We start from the raw sequence: 19,358 nt of genomic DNA on the forward strand, positions 1-19,358 counted from the left end.
CTCATATTCTACAGCCCAAGATGATTTATATGCCATTGCAATTCAGCCTAATTTTTTAATTTGCAAGTATCTTTGGTTGTATGGTTAATGGTGTTAGATATCACACAAAAACTCGAGATGAAAAAACGAGTCACTCAAAATTATGGAATTCGAGTTGAGGCAGAATATAATGGGAACCTTTGTGATTTTTATGGTGTCATCGATGAAATATGGGAAGTACATTACATCTATTTCAATAAGGTGATATTGTTCAAATGTTCTTGGTATAACACCAGTGAGAGTCCACGTAGAATCTATACGGAATATCATATGACTAGTATAAATATTAGCTCATATTAGTTTGAAGACAAACGGTTTCGTCTTGCAAACCAAATTAATTCAGTATTCTATTTAGATGACATAAAAAAAAATAAAAATTAAAAAGTGGTGCAAAAGGTAAATCATCGTCATATTTGGGAAATACCATCAGAGCCTGAAGTTGATGATGGAGAACGAGTTGTCCAGAATCGTGAAGCATATCAAGAAGATTCCTCAAACAACATTAATCTCACATTGGATTCTTCAAACAACATGGACGACGTTCTTATTCGAGAAGATATTTATGAAGTTGAAACTGATGACTTATTGATTGACTCTTCAAAAATATCAAAATAATCGTGTTCAACACGAATTAAACATTGATGATATTGATAAAAAAGCACTACTTAGTGGTTTAGATTCTGAAACTTATAGTGATGAAAGTGATTAATATAAAGGGTGTGTAAATAATTTTATTTTGTTAATGTGATAATTTAATATTAGCTACTAATAATTTATCATTTCAGATTTTATTATGTCAAGTAGTACGAGAAAAGGTAGTTCAAAACGGGGACGCAGTGATACTTCAGATCAACCCTTGAGTAGTACGAGAAGATTTAGCTCTAAACGGGCACACAATGATACTCAATCACCATCAGATTCACCGCAATCCTTGACACCTTCTCGATGACCCTTCAACAGTTCCATTACATGATGAACAACGTCAATCTTCAAAAGGTACAAAAATTTATCATCACTCTTATTTTGGAAAAAAATACATTTATAAATACTTATTAATTATATATTTTTCTTACAAAAAATAGAAATACAAAAGAATGTACGTGGTCCTACTCGTGGAGATCGCTTAAGCGTGAACTGAAGAATGACAAAATAACTAATCTAACTATTACCTATAATAAGGGCGAGCTTCGAGTTTACGGTGATAATGCTTCTGATTTCACAACTAATGTTGGCGTAAATGTACGCCATCATGCTCCATTGCAATATAGTGGTTGGAGCAAAGTTCCACCTGCATAAAAAAAAGCTGTATATGCTCGTATACAGGTACATTTGTTAATATATTCATTTTTCAATATTTTTTTTAATTAGGTAATTTTATATTTATTTATTCAAAACTTATGCAGGATGTATTCAAATTGGACTTTGCAAAAGATCCATATCTTGAGGTAATTTGTGATGAATATTGCAAAAATGCATACAGCAATCATCGTCATAATTGTCACCGACATTATAAAAAAATGATCGAGGAAGGAAAAAATCCATTAGAGCATCGACCTACGAGTTTGGTGATAAAAGAAGGCCATTTGAAATGGATGTGCACTGCATGTTTCTCCAGCGAAGAGTGGAAGGTATCATAATGTCTATTTCATCATATAAATTTTTAATTTTCTTAAAAAATTATTAATGTCAATTACTTTTTTTTTTTGCAGAAAAAGTCTGTGGTACAGCTCAAAAATAGATCAAAAGTAAAATTTATGCATAGGGGGTGGAAGTAAATCATTTACTCAACACTTACATGAGACGGTAAAAATAATTTATTATTAATAATTAATTTTAAATTACTATGTATAAGTTTTAAAAAAAATTTCACTTAATTATTTCAGAAGTCTACACCGGTAATGGATGTAGATGAAGGACAATCAAAGTCTATTAAAGCTGGAGAGATTGAAACATTCAAAAAAACTCACTACACAAAAAAAAAATGGATGGATCAACCAAATTGCTGAGGAAAAATATGTATGCAACACATTCACTATAAGTTAATAACATTTTCTCCACTATTTACATTTTATATAAATATATTACACAATTTTTTTTATCTTTGTAGAAAGAGATGATTGAGTTACGTGAAGATCAACTTAATCAACTTGGAAAATTTGGTACATTAATAATGGTAGACGATCTTTTGCTATCTATAGACAAGTTTTAGGTGATGCTAAGTATGGGTGGCTAAGAGGAATTTGGACTAATAGGAAAAAAAATTATCAATAGAGTTATCATCTAAATCCAAGGAGCTTAGAACAACGCATTGAAAAATTAGAAAAAATCATCAAAGATTTTACCAGTGAAAAAGATGGTGTTTTTGAAAAATATCTTCAAGAAAAAGTGGACAAGCGGGTTGAATCATTGGAAAGAAAATTCTTGGAAGGACATAAATTTCAATCATCATCAAATAAAGAGACAAATCCACCACAATGTGCCAACTCCACCAACAATGGTTTTTTCTTTTTTTTTTATTTAAAATAATATTGATTTTACTACTATTATAACTAATTCTTCTATGTTGTTTGTAGGATAAAACTTATAGATTAACTTTGGGAGACGGTGATGTAGTTGCTATTGGTGAAATTTTTCCGGGAAAACAAGTTCATGGGAAAGATTTGGAAAAAGGCAATGTACGAGTACGCATAATTGAATGTTTGAATGAAAATGCTCGTCTTCCTGTCCATGTTCGTGATGATTTAATCTTCGTAAAAGATGCAGTCCAAAGCTTTGTTGCATGGCCGGAACACTTAATCATCTTTGGTGATTCTGAGGTAAAAGAAAATAGTTTGATTTGTATTTAGCCTTTCTATTATAATTATTTATTGTTTAATAATATTTTAGGCATTAAAAACTATGGAGAAAAATGAACATTTATCTCCACACATGCCAACTCAGAAAGCTTCAACAAGTTCGATGAATGTGAAAGACTCTCCTGTTCCATTTGTTATGCCCAAAATCATCCCAAGGAGCGTCAAAGCTATATTGTTAAGTGTTCAATATCGCAAAAGTAGAGAAGAGTATCGTATTGAAATGGATCCAAATATTTTTGGGTCTGATCAAGATTTGTATATTGAACCTAAAGATATAGTTCATCTTGGCACAAATGTTGAGATTGGAGCTGAGTGTATCGCATTTTATATAAGGTAAGAGATTTTTTTATCATATTTTTTAATCGCACACTTAATAACATTATTTAATTTGGTATTGTTATAATGTTTAGGATCTTACATGAAAGGTTAAAAAATTCAAAAAGAGAGAAGTATTTTCGTTTTATTCATCCAAGTTGGGCTTCTATAGTGGGATCCTATTTGCAGCAAAATGTAGAATCAATAGCGAGATCGATTAGCAAGCGCGGGGAGATGCAACTTTCATTGATCCCTTTATTAATTTAGGGTAAGATTAACTTAAATTATTATTTTAGCTATATAGTAATATATTTATATATTAAAATTTTTCTTCCATCACTAGTTATCATTGGGTGCTAATAATAATTGATCCATCACGTGAGATGTGTTTCGCTCAATCCAATTTGGAGAACTACCAAGTGATACCATTAAGAATTTTATCGCAATGTAAGTGAATAATATTTATCATTAGTATAATAAGCATCAAATTAAAATTTATATGTAATAGTGTTGATGTTAATTTGTTTATTATTTAGGATTTTTGACTATTACAATGCTTCAAAAAAGAAAACTCCAAGACCGAAATTTGGTATTATATGGAAAATTATAAAAGTGAGTAGTCTTTATCTCTCAAAATATATAAAAAAAATTTGTATTTCACAAATATTTAATGATTTTACAACAAAATATTACTTTTAATTATTTATTTTAAGAGATTCTTACACATCTATATAAATGTGCAGTGTCCTCGACAACCCAAACACTTTGAATGTGGATATTATGTTATGAAATACATGCGGGATTTATGCATGGATTCAAGACCTCTCAATTGGTTAAATACTAATGTATATGAAATATACATCTTTTTCAATATATATATATAAATAATATTTAAGTTCACTAATATTTATTAATATTTTTTTTTCAGTGCAACAATAGAATGGAGAATTATTACACAAATGAAGAAATTGATGAAATTCGAATAGAGTGGGCCGATGCATTCATAGAATTGATTTAATATTTTATTATGTTTTTATTCATTTTTATTGAACAAATGAATCATACTATATTATCATTTTATTTTATTTGTTTTTATTAATATTTTAGTTTATCTTTTTTCTCTTCTATTTTTCAACACTCTTTAGAAGTTTCAATAAAGCAACGATATAAGTTTTTATTTTGTGAGAAAATTATAATTCTACTCTTTAAAATTTTTTATTTTTAAAATAATATTTAGTAATACTGTTTGTATTAGGTGCGAACCTAATTATAATTAATTTTAATTTTTTTAAAAAATACATGCAAATTGTATATATTTACCAAATTAATAATTTAGGTAATAAATGCAATAAAGGATAAAAAAAATAAAATAATTTCACTAAAATTAATAAAAAAAATTACATAAATAATTTACGTTTGGAGAAACATTAAAAATAATATTTATATTTTCGTAAAAAAATCAATTATTTACTGTATTTTCTAATATTTAGTATAACAATTTTATAAATAATAATTATATTTTTACTCTAATAAATGAATTAGTAGGTACAAAATATTATATTTTATTAAATATAAAATACAAAAGTGGTAAATAATATTTTTATACAAGAAAAAATAATTGCTGAGTATTGATTGCGAGAAGAAATATGTTTCTACTAAAAAATGCATATGGTAGCAAAAATTAGTAGCTGAAAATATTATTTTGCTACTAAACACAATTGGTAGTAAAATTGGTAGCAAAAAATACAAAGATCTTTTGCTATTAAGAAATATGGTAGTTAAATTGGTAGCTAAACACAAAAATTTTGCTACCAAAATTTATTGGTAGCTAAAAATCACAATTGCCTACTAAATAATTTGGCAGTAGAAATATTTGGTCTTATTTGTTTGGTATTGGCTACTAAGAAATTTTACTACTAAAATTTGGTAGCAATAAGCTACATTTTGCTACCAATAAAATTTGGTAGCTAAAAGCATGGTAGCTAAAAGATATTTTTCTTGTAGTGTCTCTTTATCCTTCCCTCTTCAATTTTAAAAATCTTAGTGTGAGAATAGTGCCCACACACAACAAGTGATACCTCAATCATAGTGAGGAAGATCGTGAAGAAAGACTTTCAGCAAGAAGGAGGTTTCAGCATCAAAGATTCAGAGAAAGAGATCCAGGTTCAGATATTGATAATGCTCTGCTACAGAAAGAAATCAAGGGCTAGATATCTGAACGGAAGGAGTCATTTAATTCTGCTGCACCAAATGTAAGGTTTCCTAAACTTTATATGTGTTTAATTTATCGTTTTAGAAAGTTTATATTTAGGGTGTTAATAAACATACTTGTGAGTAGATCTAAGATCCTGGTAAAATAATTCCAACAACTGGCCTCAGAGCCATGGGAATTGATTTACTTGCAAGAAATTTGGACTTTAAAACGATTGTTTGTATGTTTTTTGGACGGTATCATGTTGTATTGAGTGTTATTTGATGATTGATTGATGTTTGTAAATTTTCGTGAAAAATAATTGCGATTCTGTTTCTGGCATTATTTTTATTGGATAGTATGAAAAACATTTAAGCAAGTTAGCCTTTTACAGAACTCAATTTCGATTTTATTTGAATTAGTTATGAATTTTTGAAGATTTGAAAAAATCGGAGCTGTGCTGAAATTTTCCTGCGATCGCGAAAACTGTCCGTACAGCTCACAATTTTTTCGTTTTTCTTCGATTTTTCATGCTTTTTCATGGAATTAACTTCCGATTTTTTGTGTAGTTCTATATATATACTATTACTATTCCTAATTCAATTCTAATTATCATTTTGAATTAATTTAATATTTTTTAAATTTAATTCAAGATATTAGTGTAATTTGAATTTGAATAGAATTAGTATCTATCTTCTTGCTTAAAAATCTATCTTATTTTAAAATTTGATTATATCTTATCTTATTTTAAATTTAAAATAAGATAATTATAATCATGAAATTTTTAAATGATATAAGATATTTTGCTAACTTTTAAATTTTGTTATTTTATTTATTTAAATTAAATTTAAAATCTGAAAAAGATATTTAACTTATCTTTTCTAATTTTTATTTAATTTTTATTTATAAAATAACATTTAATTTTTTAAAAGTAGTTAGCAAATTTTGAAATGATATTTAGGTTGGTTGAAACCTAATTTTTCAAAATTGTAGGTTTAATTTTAAATTTAGATTTTTTTTATTTAAATTTTTGAATTTTTTTTTTACTTTAATTTTTCGAAAATAAATATTTTATTTATTTAATTAATTATTTCGAAATTAATTATTTAATTTAAAATTAAATAAATCCTACATCCAACTATCCAGCTAACCTTGTTGCAGGAGTATGTGTTTTAGCTTGTTTGTAAGTTTTTAAAACCTATTATTACTTGATTGCAAATAGCCATGGTTACTTTTTGCCAGATCTAATGATCTGATGGCTCCCTTGGTCAAGTAAATAATTTGTAACAGGTATATTTACAATCTTCTTTCATCTGTGTATGACCTAGCAACATGATAGGACCCATCCAAAGTGTGCCTGTGTGAGCCTATGTGTTTAATTTTATTATAGATGCATATAGGTTGCTGTTGCTAAAATAAATTATCATAGTTCTTGTAAAGCCCGCTTAGTTAATTTGGAAATTAGCAGTTATTTATGTTAATCAGGAAATTATTTATAGCCATTTAAATAATTTATCATTGTTAATTATGAAATTCAGATATGCATAATTATGTCATCAGCAGTTTTTATATTTCGCATTTCCGGTGTCCGGTATTTTGGAACTCGGCGTTTGGCTCAGTAGAAATCACAACTTAGTATGTTAGTATTTTGGGGACGGGTTTTAGACATTGGGAATGTCGGGAATGGCCGGGAATTTAGAATGTCCCAAAAATACCCCTTTAGTATGATTTTCATGATTTTATGGTGGAGGGGCAAAATGGTCTTTTTGCCCCATTAGTGTTTTGTCTTTTATGACTTTATAAAATGGAAAATAAATAATTACTTAAGTGTTTATTTGGCTGAATATAATGATATGTATAGCTTTTATTCATTTTTCCAAACTTAGAAAATAAAATCATTTTTTCTCAAAAAAAATCAAACACTCAAAGCTCTCTCTTTCTCCCTCTTTTCGGCTGAGACTTGGGCTGCTAGGGCTGGGAATTTTCTGCCTAAAGCTTGTGATTTTCTTCTCCTCTAAGTGTAATTCAAGTCAAGGTTTGATCCCTTATAATTTCCTTTGTGTTTTCTTGAAATTTAAGTGAAAATAGTTGAGTAAATGCATGTGATTTTGAGAGATGTTACTGCTGTGTTTTTGTTGTTGATTTATGAGGATTAAAGCATGATTATTGTTGTTGATTGAGCTGTGTTGAAAGCATGTTGTATTGATTGTTTAAAGCTTTTAGTTTATATGTTAAAATAGGTGATTTTTGAGAGAAAATGCCATGTTTTGTTTCTGTGAATTGCTGGATGTTTCTGTTTGTTTTCAGAGATGTTTTTAGGCTTAGTTAAGTAGAATTAAGCTTATGGATTGCATGTTTAGGTGGTTTTGCTCAAGCTTGAGTTTGGAACTCAAAGCTTGAGCTCCAATGGTGAATTTTGCATGTGTGGTTTCTGGGTAGGTTTGATGCCTTTGAAATGTCACTTGGGGCATATAGAACAGGTCTGGAAAGTTTGGGACCAATTGGGATTGAATTGGTCAAGTTATGTGATTTTTAGTTGGCTGCCTGCGAGGAACCGGAATTCCGGTTGAGCATCCGGAATTCCGGATGGGGGTTCAGAATTTCCCAGAACCGGAATTCCGGTTGGGCAACCGGTCTGCCGGTTGGGGGATTTTTCAGAACCCTAGTTTTCCTCGTTTTTGGGTTTTTAGGGGTATTGCCATGCTTTTTATCGATAGGGAAACTTTTAGTTTCAAGTTTTAGTCCGGGAAGTGATTTAGTGTGTCACTTATAGCGTTTTGATTTTTATGGTTTAGGAGCCAGTAATCCGCCGTTCGGCTTCGGTTCCGGTCGGGTTGACCGCACACCGAAATCGGAATCCGAGTAAGATTAGTATAACGGTATGCATATGTAGATTACATGTTTAGCGTGCATGTAGGAAGCCTATTAGATTACATTAGATATGTATTTAGGCTTCGAACCACCCAACCCCGTCACGTCGGTACAGCCGGAGTATGACCAAGAACCGGAGTATGACCGGCTCGACCGATCAGCCGACACCGGTTGGTGGTTCGATCTTATTGACCTATCCCGTCGGTACGGCTGGAGTATGACCGACGGCGGAGTATGACCGGTTCGACCGATCAGAGGATACTTGTCAATAGTACCGTCCCCTGAACGTTCAAAACTCAGTACCATGTTGGACATGGCAGTAGTGCTCAGTACCATGTTGGACATGGCAGTAGCGGGACTCAGTATCGTGTTGGACACGGCGATCGGTTTTATGTTTGATATTATTATGCTTTTCTTACTGAGTCTGTCGACTCACGGTTTATGTTCATGTGTAGGTAAAGGCAAGGCGATTCTTGATGGACCGTGACCGAGCTTATGAGATTGTACATGTCGGGGCGGTTAGGCTGGAGCGTACGATCCTCGAGACGCACGGCTGAGATTTTTGTAATCGTCGTTAGACGACTTTCATTTTGATGTAAAAGTTAAACAGTTAAAACGTTTGTAAATATTTTTATAAATCGGGATCCCGAGACTTTTTGTAAAATGGTTTATAAGTTTAATGAAAAAGCAAAATTTTAATTAATCACGTTTTTCCATAAACCTCGTTGATTAGCGACGAGTCCGCGAGACGTTTAAAAATCACGTAATACGCCTAAGATAGTTAGGGTGTTACAATTTGGTATCGTAGCCGCCAGTTGTCTTCCGAAGATCGTCACGACATGTACAATCATCATCGGCGAGCTAGCTCGGTTCACGGTTCGGCAAGCCTTTATTGCTTTAGTAGTTTATTTTATTCGGTTATGAAAAAGAAAAGCCCGTTAGGAAGCATGTTAGTAGCCGATAGTAGAATAGGCGCATGTTTCATTTCTAATTTCTAAATTAAGCGGCATTAGTAAGCTCGCCTTGAATACGACCTGATATGCCAACTCTTGGTTTCGCAGGCGGTTCTAATTAGATGGACGCCAGGCGGACTACCAGGAGTCGGGGCAACTCCGTGGGGTCGAATCAGGGAGAGGGAGCTCGGTGTCCCCCACTGCTAGGGGCCGAGGTAGAGGTCCCCGAGGCGGGGCTCGTGGTCGGGGTGTTGAGGACCCGCCACGGGCTGCCCAGCTCCCCCGGCCGATCGGGGAGCCCCGACCGGGAGTTGCGGTTTGCGGAGATGCAAGCCCGGATCGAAGAGCAAGACCTCGAGATTCGTAGGTTGAGACAGCGGGGTGCTCCTGCGGTTCCGGTGCCGGTAGTTCCGGTGGCACCGCCCCTCGCCGCCCTGTGCCGAGCTAGTGGTTGCGGCCCATAGATTGGAACCGTTGTATGAGCGGTTCGGAAGCAAGCACCTCCGTATTTCGGGAGGTCCGGATGTGTCGAAAGCCGAGCGGTGGCTTACGGTGATCACCGTATTCGAACTTTATGGGTGTCACCGTAACGACAGCAGTGGTGTGCGCCACATTTCGGTTCCGGGAGGATGCCCCGGTATGGTGGGACATGGTGTCTCGCATTCACGATGTCACCACCATGACACAGGAAAGGTTCCAGAACTCTTCAACGCGAAATACTACAATGAGGCGGTTAGAAGCGCCAAGAGGAAAGAGTTCGTTCACCTGACCCATCGGGAGAACATGAGTGTCACTGAGTATACTACTCAGTTTGACCGGTTGGCGAGGTTAGCCTCGGGAATTGTGCCGACCGACTTCAGCAGGAAGGAGAAGTATCTGGACGGGTTGAATCCCAAGATCAGGCATGACCTGATGATTACCACAGACGACAGCACCACCTATGCTCAGATGGTGGAGAAGGCACTGCGAGATGAGGGCGCAGTGGGGTGTATGTCAGAATCAGCCAGTACTCCGGTTAGTGGCGGAGCTCCTACCCCTCCTGCATCAGGCTTTAGCGGGGAGTAGTGGTTCGGCCATTGATCGGAGGAAGAGGGCACCCACTGCCCGGCGGCTCGAGTCGAACAAGAGGTTCGGGGGAACCGCAACGCAGGGAGTCGTCCCGGTGGTAATGAGACCCGATTCTCCTACCCCGAGTGCCCTAGCCGCAAGAGGCATCATCGGGGAGAGTGCAAGGGGCGGGGATGCTTTCATTGTGGCATGCCCGGCACTTCAAGAGGGAATGTCCCCGGCTCCGCCGGAGGCACCGAGAGCTCCGGCGATACCCACTCCGGCCGGGGTGTTCGCTATCACGCAGCCGATGCGGATGCCGGCCCATCGGTTGTTACAGTCGATTTTTATTAACGACTCGCTTTATTCAGTGCTGTTTGATTCTGGGGCTACACGTTCTTATGTGGCGGCCAGAGTCTTTAGTAAGTTGGGTAGACCCTTTGATAGATATGAATCAGGGTTTGGAACCCTGTTACCTGGCGGAGAATTGGTTATCTCCAATAGGTGGATTAGGTCTATGCCGATCAGGATAGATGGTAGAGAGTTAAGCGCTGATCTGATAGAGATGAGTTTAGTCGAATTTGATATTATTTTAGGAATGGATTTCCTATGTAAATATTCGGTGAGCATTGACTGTAAGAGGAAGATGGTGGTCTTCCAACCGGAAAGTGAAGAACCGTTCGTATTTGTGGGTTCGGTTCAGGGATCTCGGATCCCGGTGATCTCGGCTATGTCAGCGAGAGAACTATTGCACGGTGGGTGCTTAGGGTTTCTGGCCGTGGTGGTGGACACCACTCGGCCAGACACCATTCGGCCAGAGGATATCAGTGTGGTTCGGGAATTTTTGGACGTTTTTCCCGAAGAACTTCCAGGGTTACCACCTCAGAGGGAGATTGACTTCGTGATTGACTTGGCACCAGGGGTGGATCCGGTTTCCAAAGCCCCGTATAGGATGGCTCCAGCTGAACTTAAGGAATTAAAGATTCAGCTCCAAGGGTTGCTTGACATAGGGTTCATTCGGCCCAGTGTGTCACCTTGGGGAGCCCCGGTTTTGTTCGTGAAGAAGAAGGATGGATCTATGAGGATGTGCATCGACTACAGAGAGTTGAACAAGCTGACGGTGAAGAATAAATATCCATTACCTAGGATCGATGACTTGTTCGATCAGCTTCAGGGGAAGACGGTCTTTTCTAAGATTGATCTCCGTTCGGGTTATCATCAGTTGAGGATCCGAGAGGAGGACATTCCAAAGACGGCTTTCCGCACTAGGTATGGACACTACGAGTTCCTGGTTATGTCATTCGGACTAACCAATGCTCCTGCAGCATTCATGGACCTGATGAATAGAGTATTCAAGGATTTCCTCGATATCTGTGTGATTGTGTTTATCGACGACATCCTCGTGTACTCTCAGTCAGAAGAGGAGCATGAGTTACATCTTCAAATGGTACTGCAACGACTTCGAGAACATAAGCTCTACGCCAAGTTCAAGAAATGTGAGTTCTGGTTGTCTCAGGTGTCCTTCCTAGGGCACATTGTGGGTGAAGACGGGATCAAGGTGGATCCCGGGAAGATCGAATCCGTCAGGGATTGGCCGAGACCGAAGACAGTGACAGAGATCAGAAGCTTCTTGGGATTAGCTGGGTACTACCGTAGGTTCGTGGAGGGGTTCTCCAAAATTTCAATGCCCCTAACCGAGCTTACAAAGAAGAATCAGCGATTTATCTGGTCAGATAAATGCGAAGCTAGTTTTCAGGAGCTGAAACAGAGGTTGATTACTGCTCCGGTACTATCTTTGCCTTCGGACGAGGAGAAGTTCGTAGTCTACTGTGACGCATCCAAACAGGGTTTGGGGTGCGTATTGATGCAAGCCGATCGGGTTATCGCTTATGCCTCCCGTCAGTTAAAGGACTATGAACAGCGATACCCGACTCATGATTTAGAATTGGCCGCAGTGGTTTTTGCACTGAAGATTTGGCGGCATTACCTTTATGGGGAGAAGTGCGAGATCTATACCGACCATAAAAGTCTCAAGTATTTCTTTACTCAGAAAGATTTGAACATGAGACAAAGGCGTTGGTTGGAACTAGTGAAGGATTATGATTGTGAGATCCTTTACCATCCCGGGAAAGCCAATGTAGTGGCCGATGCCCCGAGCGTAAAGGGTCCCGGGCAAGTAGCTAGCATGGTTCGGATCTCACCTCGCCCAGCGAGAGGATATGATTAGATCCAGCATCGAGTTTGTGGTAGGTCAGCTTCACAACTTAACGCTGCAATCTGATCTGTTGGAAAGAATAAAGGTTGCTCAGACGACAGATCCGGAGTTAGTGAAGATCCGAGATGAGGTATTGGCTGGTCAAGCCAAAGACTTTTCAGTGACAGACAGTGGGATGCTTTTGTATAAAGCTAGGGTTTGTGTTCCGAGCAAAGGTGGAACTGAGGAATGAGATTTTTGAGGAGGCTCATTCTACTCCATATTCTCTGCATCCCGGCACCACCAAGATGTACCAAGATTTAAAACCGTACTTCTGGTGGAGCGGTATGAAGAAGAATTTGGTAGAATTCGTTTCGAGATGCCTCACGTGTCAGCAGATCAAGGCTGAACATCAGAGACCAGCAGGGTTGTTGCAGCCTCTAACCCTACCGTAATGGAAATGGGAGGATATTACGATGGATTTTGTGGTCGGGTTACCTAGGACCACGGGTATGTATGACTCCATCCGGGTAGTGGTGGATCGATTTACGAAATCGCTCATTTTCTCACGGTTAGAACAACGTTTACGGTGGATCGGTTGGCGTAGTTATATGTCGGGGAGATAGTGAGACTTCACGGTACCGAAGTCTATAGTTTCGGACAGGGATCCGAAATTCACCTCCAAATTTTGGCAGAGTTTGCAACGGGCAATGGGTACGAAGCTAAAATTCAGTACAGCATTCCATCCTCAGACAGATGGTCAGTCCGAAAGGACAATTCAGATATTGGAGGATATGCTGAGAGCCTGTGTTATGGACTTTGAGGGTTCATGGAATAAATATCTACCGTTGATAGAGTTCTCTTACAACAACAGTTACCAGAGTACGATAGGGATGGCACCCTACGAACTGTTGTACGGTAGAAAGTGTAGATCCCCTATCCACTGGGATGAGACAGGGGAGAGGAAATACCTAGGTCCGCAGTCGGTTCGGCGGACCAATGAGGCAATAGAAAAGATAAAAGCTAGAATGCTTGCCTCACAGAGTAGACAGAAGAGTTACGCAGATCCGAAACGTAGGGATGTTGAGTTCCGAGTAGGGGACCATGTGTTTTTGCGAGTATCTCCGATGAAGGGGATTAAACGTTTCGGGAAAAGAGGCAAGTTATGCCCTAGGTTTACAGGACCTTTCGAGATTCTCGAGAAGATAGGTCAAGTGGCATATCGATTAGCATTGCCTCCAGCTTTATCAGCAGTGCACAACGTATTTCATGTCTCAATGTTGAGAAAATACGTTTCAGACCCCTCTCATATACTCAGTTATGAGAGCCTTCAGCTTCAGTCAGATATGTCTTATGAGGAACGACCGGTGCGGATCCTGGATAGAAAGGATAAAGTCCTTCGGAATAAGACCATAACGTTGGTCAAGGTTCTCTGGAGAAACAGTAAGGTGGAAGAAGCCACCTGGGAGCTAGAATCAGATATGCGAGCTCAATTTCCAGAGTTATTCAGGTTAGATTTCGGGGACGAAATCCTTTTAAGGGGGGGATAGTTGTAAAGCCCGCTTAGTTAATTTGGAAATTAGCAGTTATTTATGTTAATCAGGAAATTATTTATAGCCATTTAAATAATTTATCATTGTTAATTATGAAATTCAGATATGCATAATTATGTCATCGTAGCTTTTATATTTCGCATTTCCGTGTCCGTATTTTGGAACTCGGCGTTTGGCTCAGTAGAAATCACAACTTAGTATGTTAGTATTTTGGGGACGGGTTTTAGACATTGGGAATGTCGGGAATGGCCGGGAATTTAGAATGTCCCAAAAATACCCCTTTAGTATGATTTTCATGATTTTATGGTGGAGGGGCAAAATGGTCTTTTTGCCCCATTAGTGTTTTGTCTTTTATGACTTTATAAAATGGAAAATAAATAATTACTTAAGTGTTTATTTGGCTGAATATAATGATATGTATAGCTTTTATTCATTTTTCCAAACTTAGAAAATAAAATCATTTTTTCTCAAAAAAAATCAAACACTTAAAGCTCTCTCTTTCTCCCTCTTTTCGGCTGAGACTTGGGCTGCTAGGGCTGGGAATTTTCTGCCTAAAGCTTGTGATTTTCTTCTCCTCTAAGTGTAATTCAAGTCAAGGTTTGATCCCTTATAATTTCCTTTGTGTTTTCTTGAAATTTAAGTGAAAATAGTTGAGTAAATGCATGTGATTTTGAGAGATGTTACTGCTGTGTTTTTGTTGTTGATTTATGAGGATTAAAGCATGATTATTGTTGTTGATTGAGCTGTGTTGAAAGCATGTTGTATTGATTGTTTAAAGCTTTTAGTTTATATGTTAAAATAGGTGATTTTTGAGAGAAAATGCCATGTTTTGTTTCTGTGAATTGCTGGATGTTTCTGTTTGTTTTCAGAGATGTTTTTAGGCTTAGTTAAGTAGAATTAAGCTTATGGATTGCATGTTTAGGTTGTTTTGCTCAAGCTTGAGTTTGGAACTCAAAGCTTGAGCTCCAATGGTGAATTTTGCATGTGTGGTTTCTGGGTAGGTTTGATGCCTTTGAAATGTCACTTGGGGCATATAGAACAGGTCTGGAAAGTTTGGGACCAATTGGGATTGAATTGGTCAAGTTATGTGATTTTTAGTTGGCTGCCTGCGAGGAACCGGAATTCCGGTTGAGCATCCGGAATTCCGGATGGGGGTTCAGAATTTCCCAGAACCGGAATTCCGGTTGGGCAACCGGTCTGCCGGTTGGGGGATTTTTCAGAACCCTAGTTTTCCTCGTTTTTGGGTTTTTAGGGGTATTGCCATGCTTTTTATCGATAGGGAAACTTTTAGTTTCAAGTTTTAGTCCCCGGGAAGTGATTTAGCGTGTCACTTATAGCGTTGTGATTTTTATGGTTTAGGAGCCAGTAATCCGCCGTTCAGCTTCAGTTCCAGTCAGGTTGACCGGCACACCTGAAATCGGAATCCAGGTAAGATTAGTATAACAGTATGCATATGTAGATTACATGTTTAGCGTGCATGTAGGAAGCATGTTAGATTACATTAGATATGTATTTAGGCTTCGAACCACCCAACCCTGTCACGTCGGTACAGGCTGGAGTATGACCAGCAGCCGGAGTATGACCGGTTCGACCGATCAGGCTGACACTGGTTGGTGGTTCAGTGCTATTGACCTATCCCGTCGGTACAGGCTGGAGTATGACCAGCGGCGGAGTATGACCGGCTCGACCGATCGGAGGATACTTGTCAATAGTACCGTCCCCTGAACGTTCAAAACTCAGTACCATGTTGGACATGGCAGTAGTGCTCAGTACCATGTTGGACATGGCAGTAGCGGGACTCAGTATCGTGTTGGACACGGCAGTCAGTTTTATGTTTGATATTATTATGCTTTTCTTACTGAGTCTGTCGACTCACAGTTTATGTTCATGTGTAGGTAAAGGCAAGGCAGTTGCTGATGGACCGTGAGCGAGCTTATGAGATTGTACATGTCGGGGCGGTTAGGCCTGGAGCGTACGATCCTCGGGACAGCACGGCTGAGATTTTTGTAACTGTCGTTAGACGACTTTCATTTTGATGTAAAAGTTAAACAGTTAAAACGTTTGTAAATATTTTTATAAATCGGGATCCCGAGACTTTTTGTAAAATGGTTTATAAGTTTAATGAAAAAGCAAAATTTTAATTAATCACGTTTTTCCATAAACCTCGTTGATTAGCGACGAGCTGCACAGTACGTTTAAAAATCACGTAATACGCCTAAGATAGTTAGGGTGTTACAGTTCTTGATAGAATTTATTTAGGCCCATTTAGTTTTTGGGCCTATTCAATTAATAACAGTTGTTCTTATTAAGGTTAAATTCCTCTCTTTTGGGCCTTGTGTGAGAGTTGGGAGCCATAGAAGTGGGTACGACATACTGAACCCAGCACCCCCTCACATGAACCACCCCAATTGTGAAGGCCCATTTACCTGATTTGAACAACTGTACTAGGTTAATTACACTAGTTTAACCTAATAAAATTGATTAGCAACATAATTAATTTCATTTATTTTGAAATTAATTTAAGAAAAATATAGTTTAAAGAATTTTTATTCTAAGCTAAACTATATGTATTTTCTTGTATTTAATTAAATATAGAATTATAACCATCTAGATTCTTTCTTGAGCTTAATTTAAATTTTTCATTAAATATTCCTATTTAAGTTGATATTTAGTTATCTTCAACTAACCAACTTAAATCTGAATATCTTTTGGATTTAAAATTTCAAAATTAAGTTAAGGAATTTTAGGCATTGGTTATTAAGATTCTGCAGATATTTTTTAAGTTAAGATCTTTTCGAATATTAACTTAAAAGGGAATATTTTAGATATTTTTTAAGTTAATATCCTTTCGAATATTAACTTAAAATGGAATATTTTCAAATTAAGTGGTTACAACTTAATTTTTGATATTTAATTAAATTTAAATTTGAAAAATATTTAGGTTCTAGATTTTTTCTAATACAACCTAAATTAGATATTTTTTCAAATTTTGTGGAAAAGATACTTAGTCAAATAAGATATTTTCTAGATAGTTATTTCTAGACTACTTATTATTTCTAATATTAAATAGGAAAATATTATACATTGTGAAATTAATTATTTATATAATTAATTTTGGTACAATTTATTTTAAGTATATTTTTCCTAGTATTAAACTAGAGATTAATAATTAAGCCTTCTCTACACTTAATTATTTATTTCTTGAATTTAATACATTTAATTAATTTGAAAATTAAATATCTAAGTTGATTTTTATCATCATACTTAAATATTTCTTTTTCATGACATTTAATTCAATAGAAAATTATTTTTAGTTGAAATTTATTTTTTCAATAATAATTTTCAAAATATATTTTTTCTTTATTTTATTAATCAAATTTCGAAATTGCATTTCTTAAATGCTGGAATTTCAAATTTTATTTGAAAAATAGATTAAGTTGTAAATTAATTATTTATTTTAATTAATTCTTGGATCAACTTAAATCAATGATTTTTTCATTTATTGATTAATTTAAAATAAATTGAATTAAAGTATATTATTAGAAAATGAATTAATTAGTCAAAGGAAAATCTAGATAGATGATATTTTTGCTTGAAGTATTTTTCTAGTGTATTTAATTAAATAGAAAATTAATATTTAAGTTGATTTTCATCATCATACTTAAATATTTGAAATTTTTCTTATATATTTAATTAAATAGGAAAATTATATTTTTTGTTGTAAATTAATTTTATTAATTAATTTTGGGCCAACATTAAATTAGAATAATTTTTTCAGGATTAATTTTTTTTTTATTTTAACATGCATTTTCGAAAATTGTATTCTTAAATACTTTAATTTTTCGAAATGCAATATATATTTACAGAAAATTAAATTTGAGTTGTAAATTAATTTATATTAATTTTGTAACAACTTAAATTGAATATTTTTCTAAATATTTATTGGAAATTATTACTAAGATGGAAATAATTCATGTTATTTTTATATCCATCTAAGTAAAATTTACATTTAGAATTTTTCATTCTAAATTGGAAATTTTAAATAAATATATATTTAAAATAAATAAATTAAATAAAGAGAATCAAAGAAAATACAACTCACTTTAAATAATGAGCTTCATTATTATTAAGATATTCGATCTCCATTGTTGGTCTTACAAAAGTTAAATGTTTTCAATATAACCTCGAGACGCTAGACTTCGTCCCCCTATGGATGGTTATTCGTTGAACGCATTTAACACCGTAAGATTTCATTTGATAAGTGTTTTGTGAGTTTTCGTCTCTATTTAGACTCTCCCCTACGGTGACTACTTAGAGATAAACTCATAAAATATGAAACAATGGTGGAAGCTCATAAAATGAGAATAACCTTGACTCTCGCCTACCGGGACAACGTTGGATTCTTATTTTGATCGAATAAAAGGTTGCTAGAATGGTTTCTATTTTAGATGAGCTGACAACTCTATTCAATGAATGATACTTTGACTCTCGCCTACCGGGACACTGTATCAGTTTGTTGAAAACCTTGGAAATTATTTAGGATTGTATATTTTAGTATTTTCACTGGTCATTCCTACTTGCTATATCTTTATAATTTCTGAATTGTGTATGAATTTATATTGAACCATGTTATTTTCTGTTATTAAGTTGTAGTTTAATTTCGAATCTTCATTGTTGGTCTAACTTGGCTTGTTTATCTAATGAGATAAATCCCTAGTGGATTTTTACCATTAGACATACATAATAGTGTTAGATCTCGAAAGATAAATATTGTATATGCGACATCTAGCTGTTCATCAATTGATGACACCTTAGACTAGTATTTTTACGATATGAGACAAGAAGATTGTATAAATAAGATTACTTTGACTTTCGCTAATTGAAGCATCGTTGGATTCTTATTTTAAACGAAATTATCCTAATTCCTCTTAGATATCATTGGATGAATGGTCTATAAATCATTTCATGTCATTATATTTTCCCTTAAGAAATTAAATGACGCATATGATTATAATCCCGAAATTCTATTCCCAATTGATATAAATCCTCAATCTTAGAAATCTCCTACTTGTATGGGCAAATCTGACTTAGAGTTTGTATTAGTAGTGCTGGTCCAAGATAGAATTACTCAATATATTTGGTATAAAATTAAGTCTTTGACTTTAATTTTAGATTCTAAATAGAAATTTTCTTATATTTCTAATTCCAGAATACAATATAGTTACACTTTCTCAAGTGTTTAATATCCATCTTCTATTAATGGATTAAAACTGTATGGAATATGAGTTAGGTATTATGTGACCAGGATCCACTTGCAGTATTCTAAGAAATCTTTGATGT

This window comes from Cannabis sativa, chromosome X (genome assembly GCF_029168945.1).
Source record: "Cannabis sativa cultivar Pink pepper isolate KNU-18-1 chromosome X, ASM2916894v1, whole genome shotgun sequence".
Lineage (NCBI taxonomy): Eukaryota > Viridiplantae > Streptophyta > Magnoliopsida > Rosales > Cannabaceae > Cannabis > Cannabis sativa.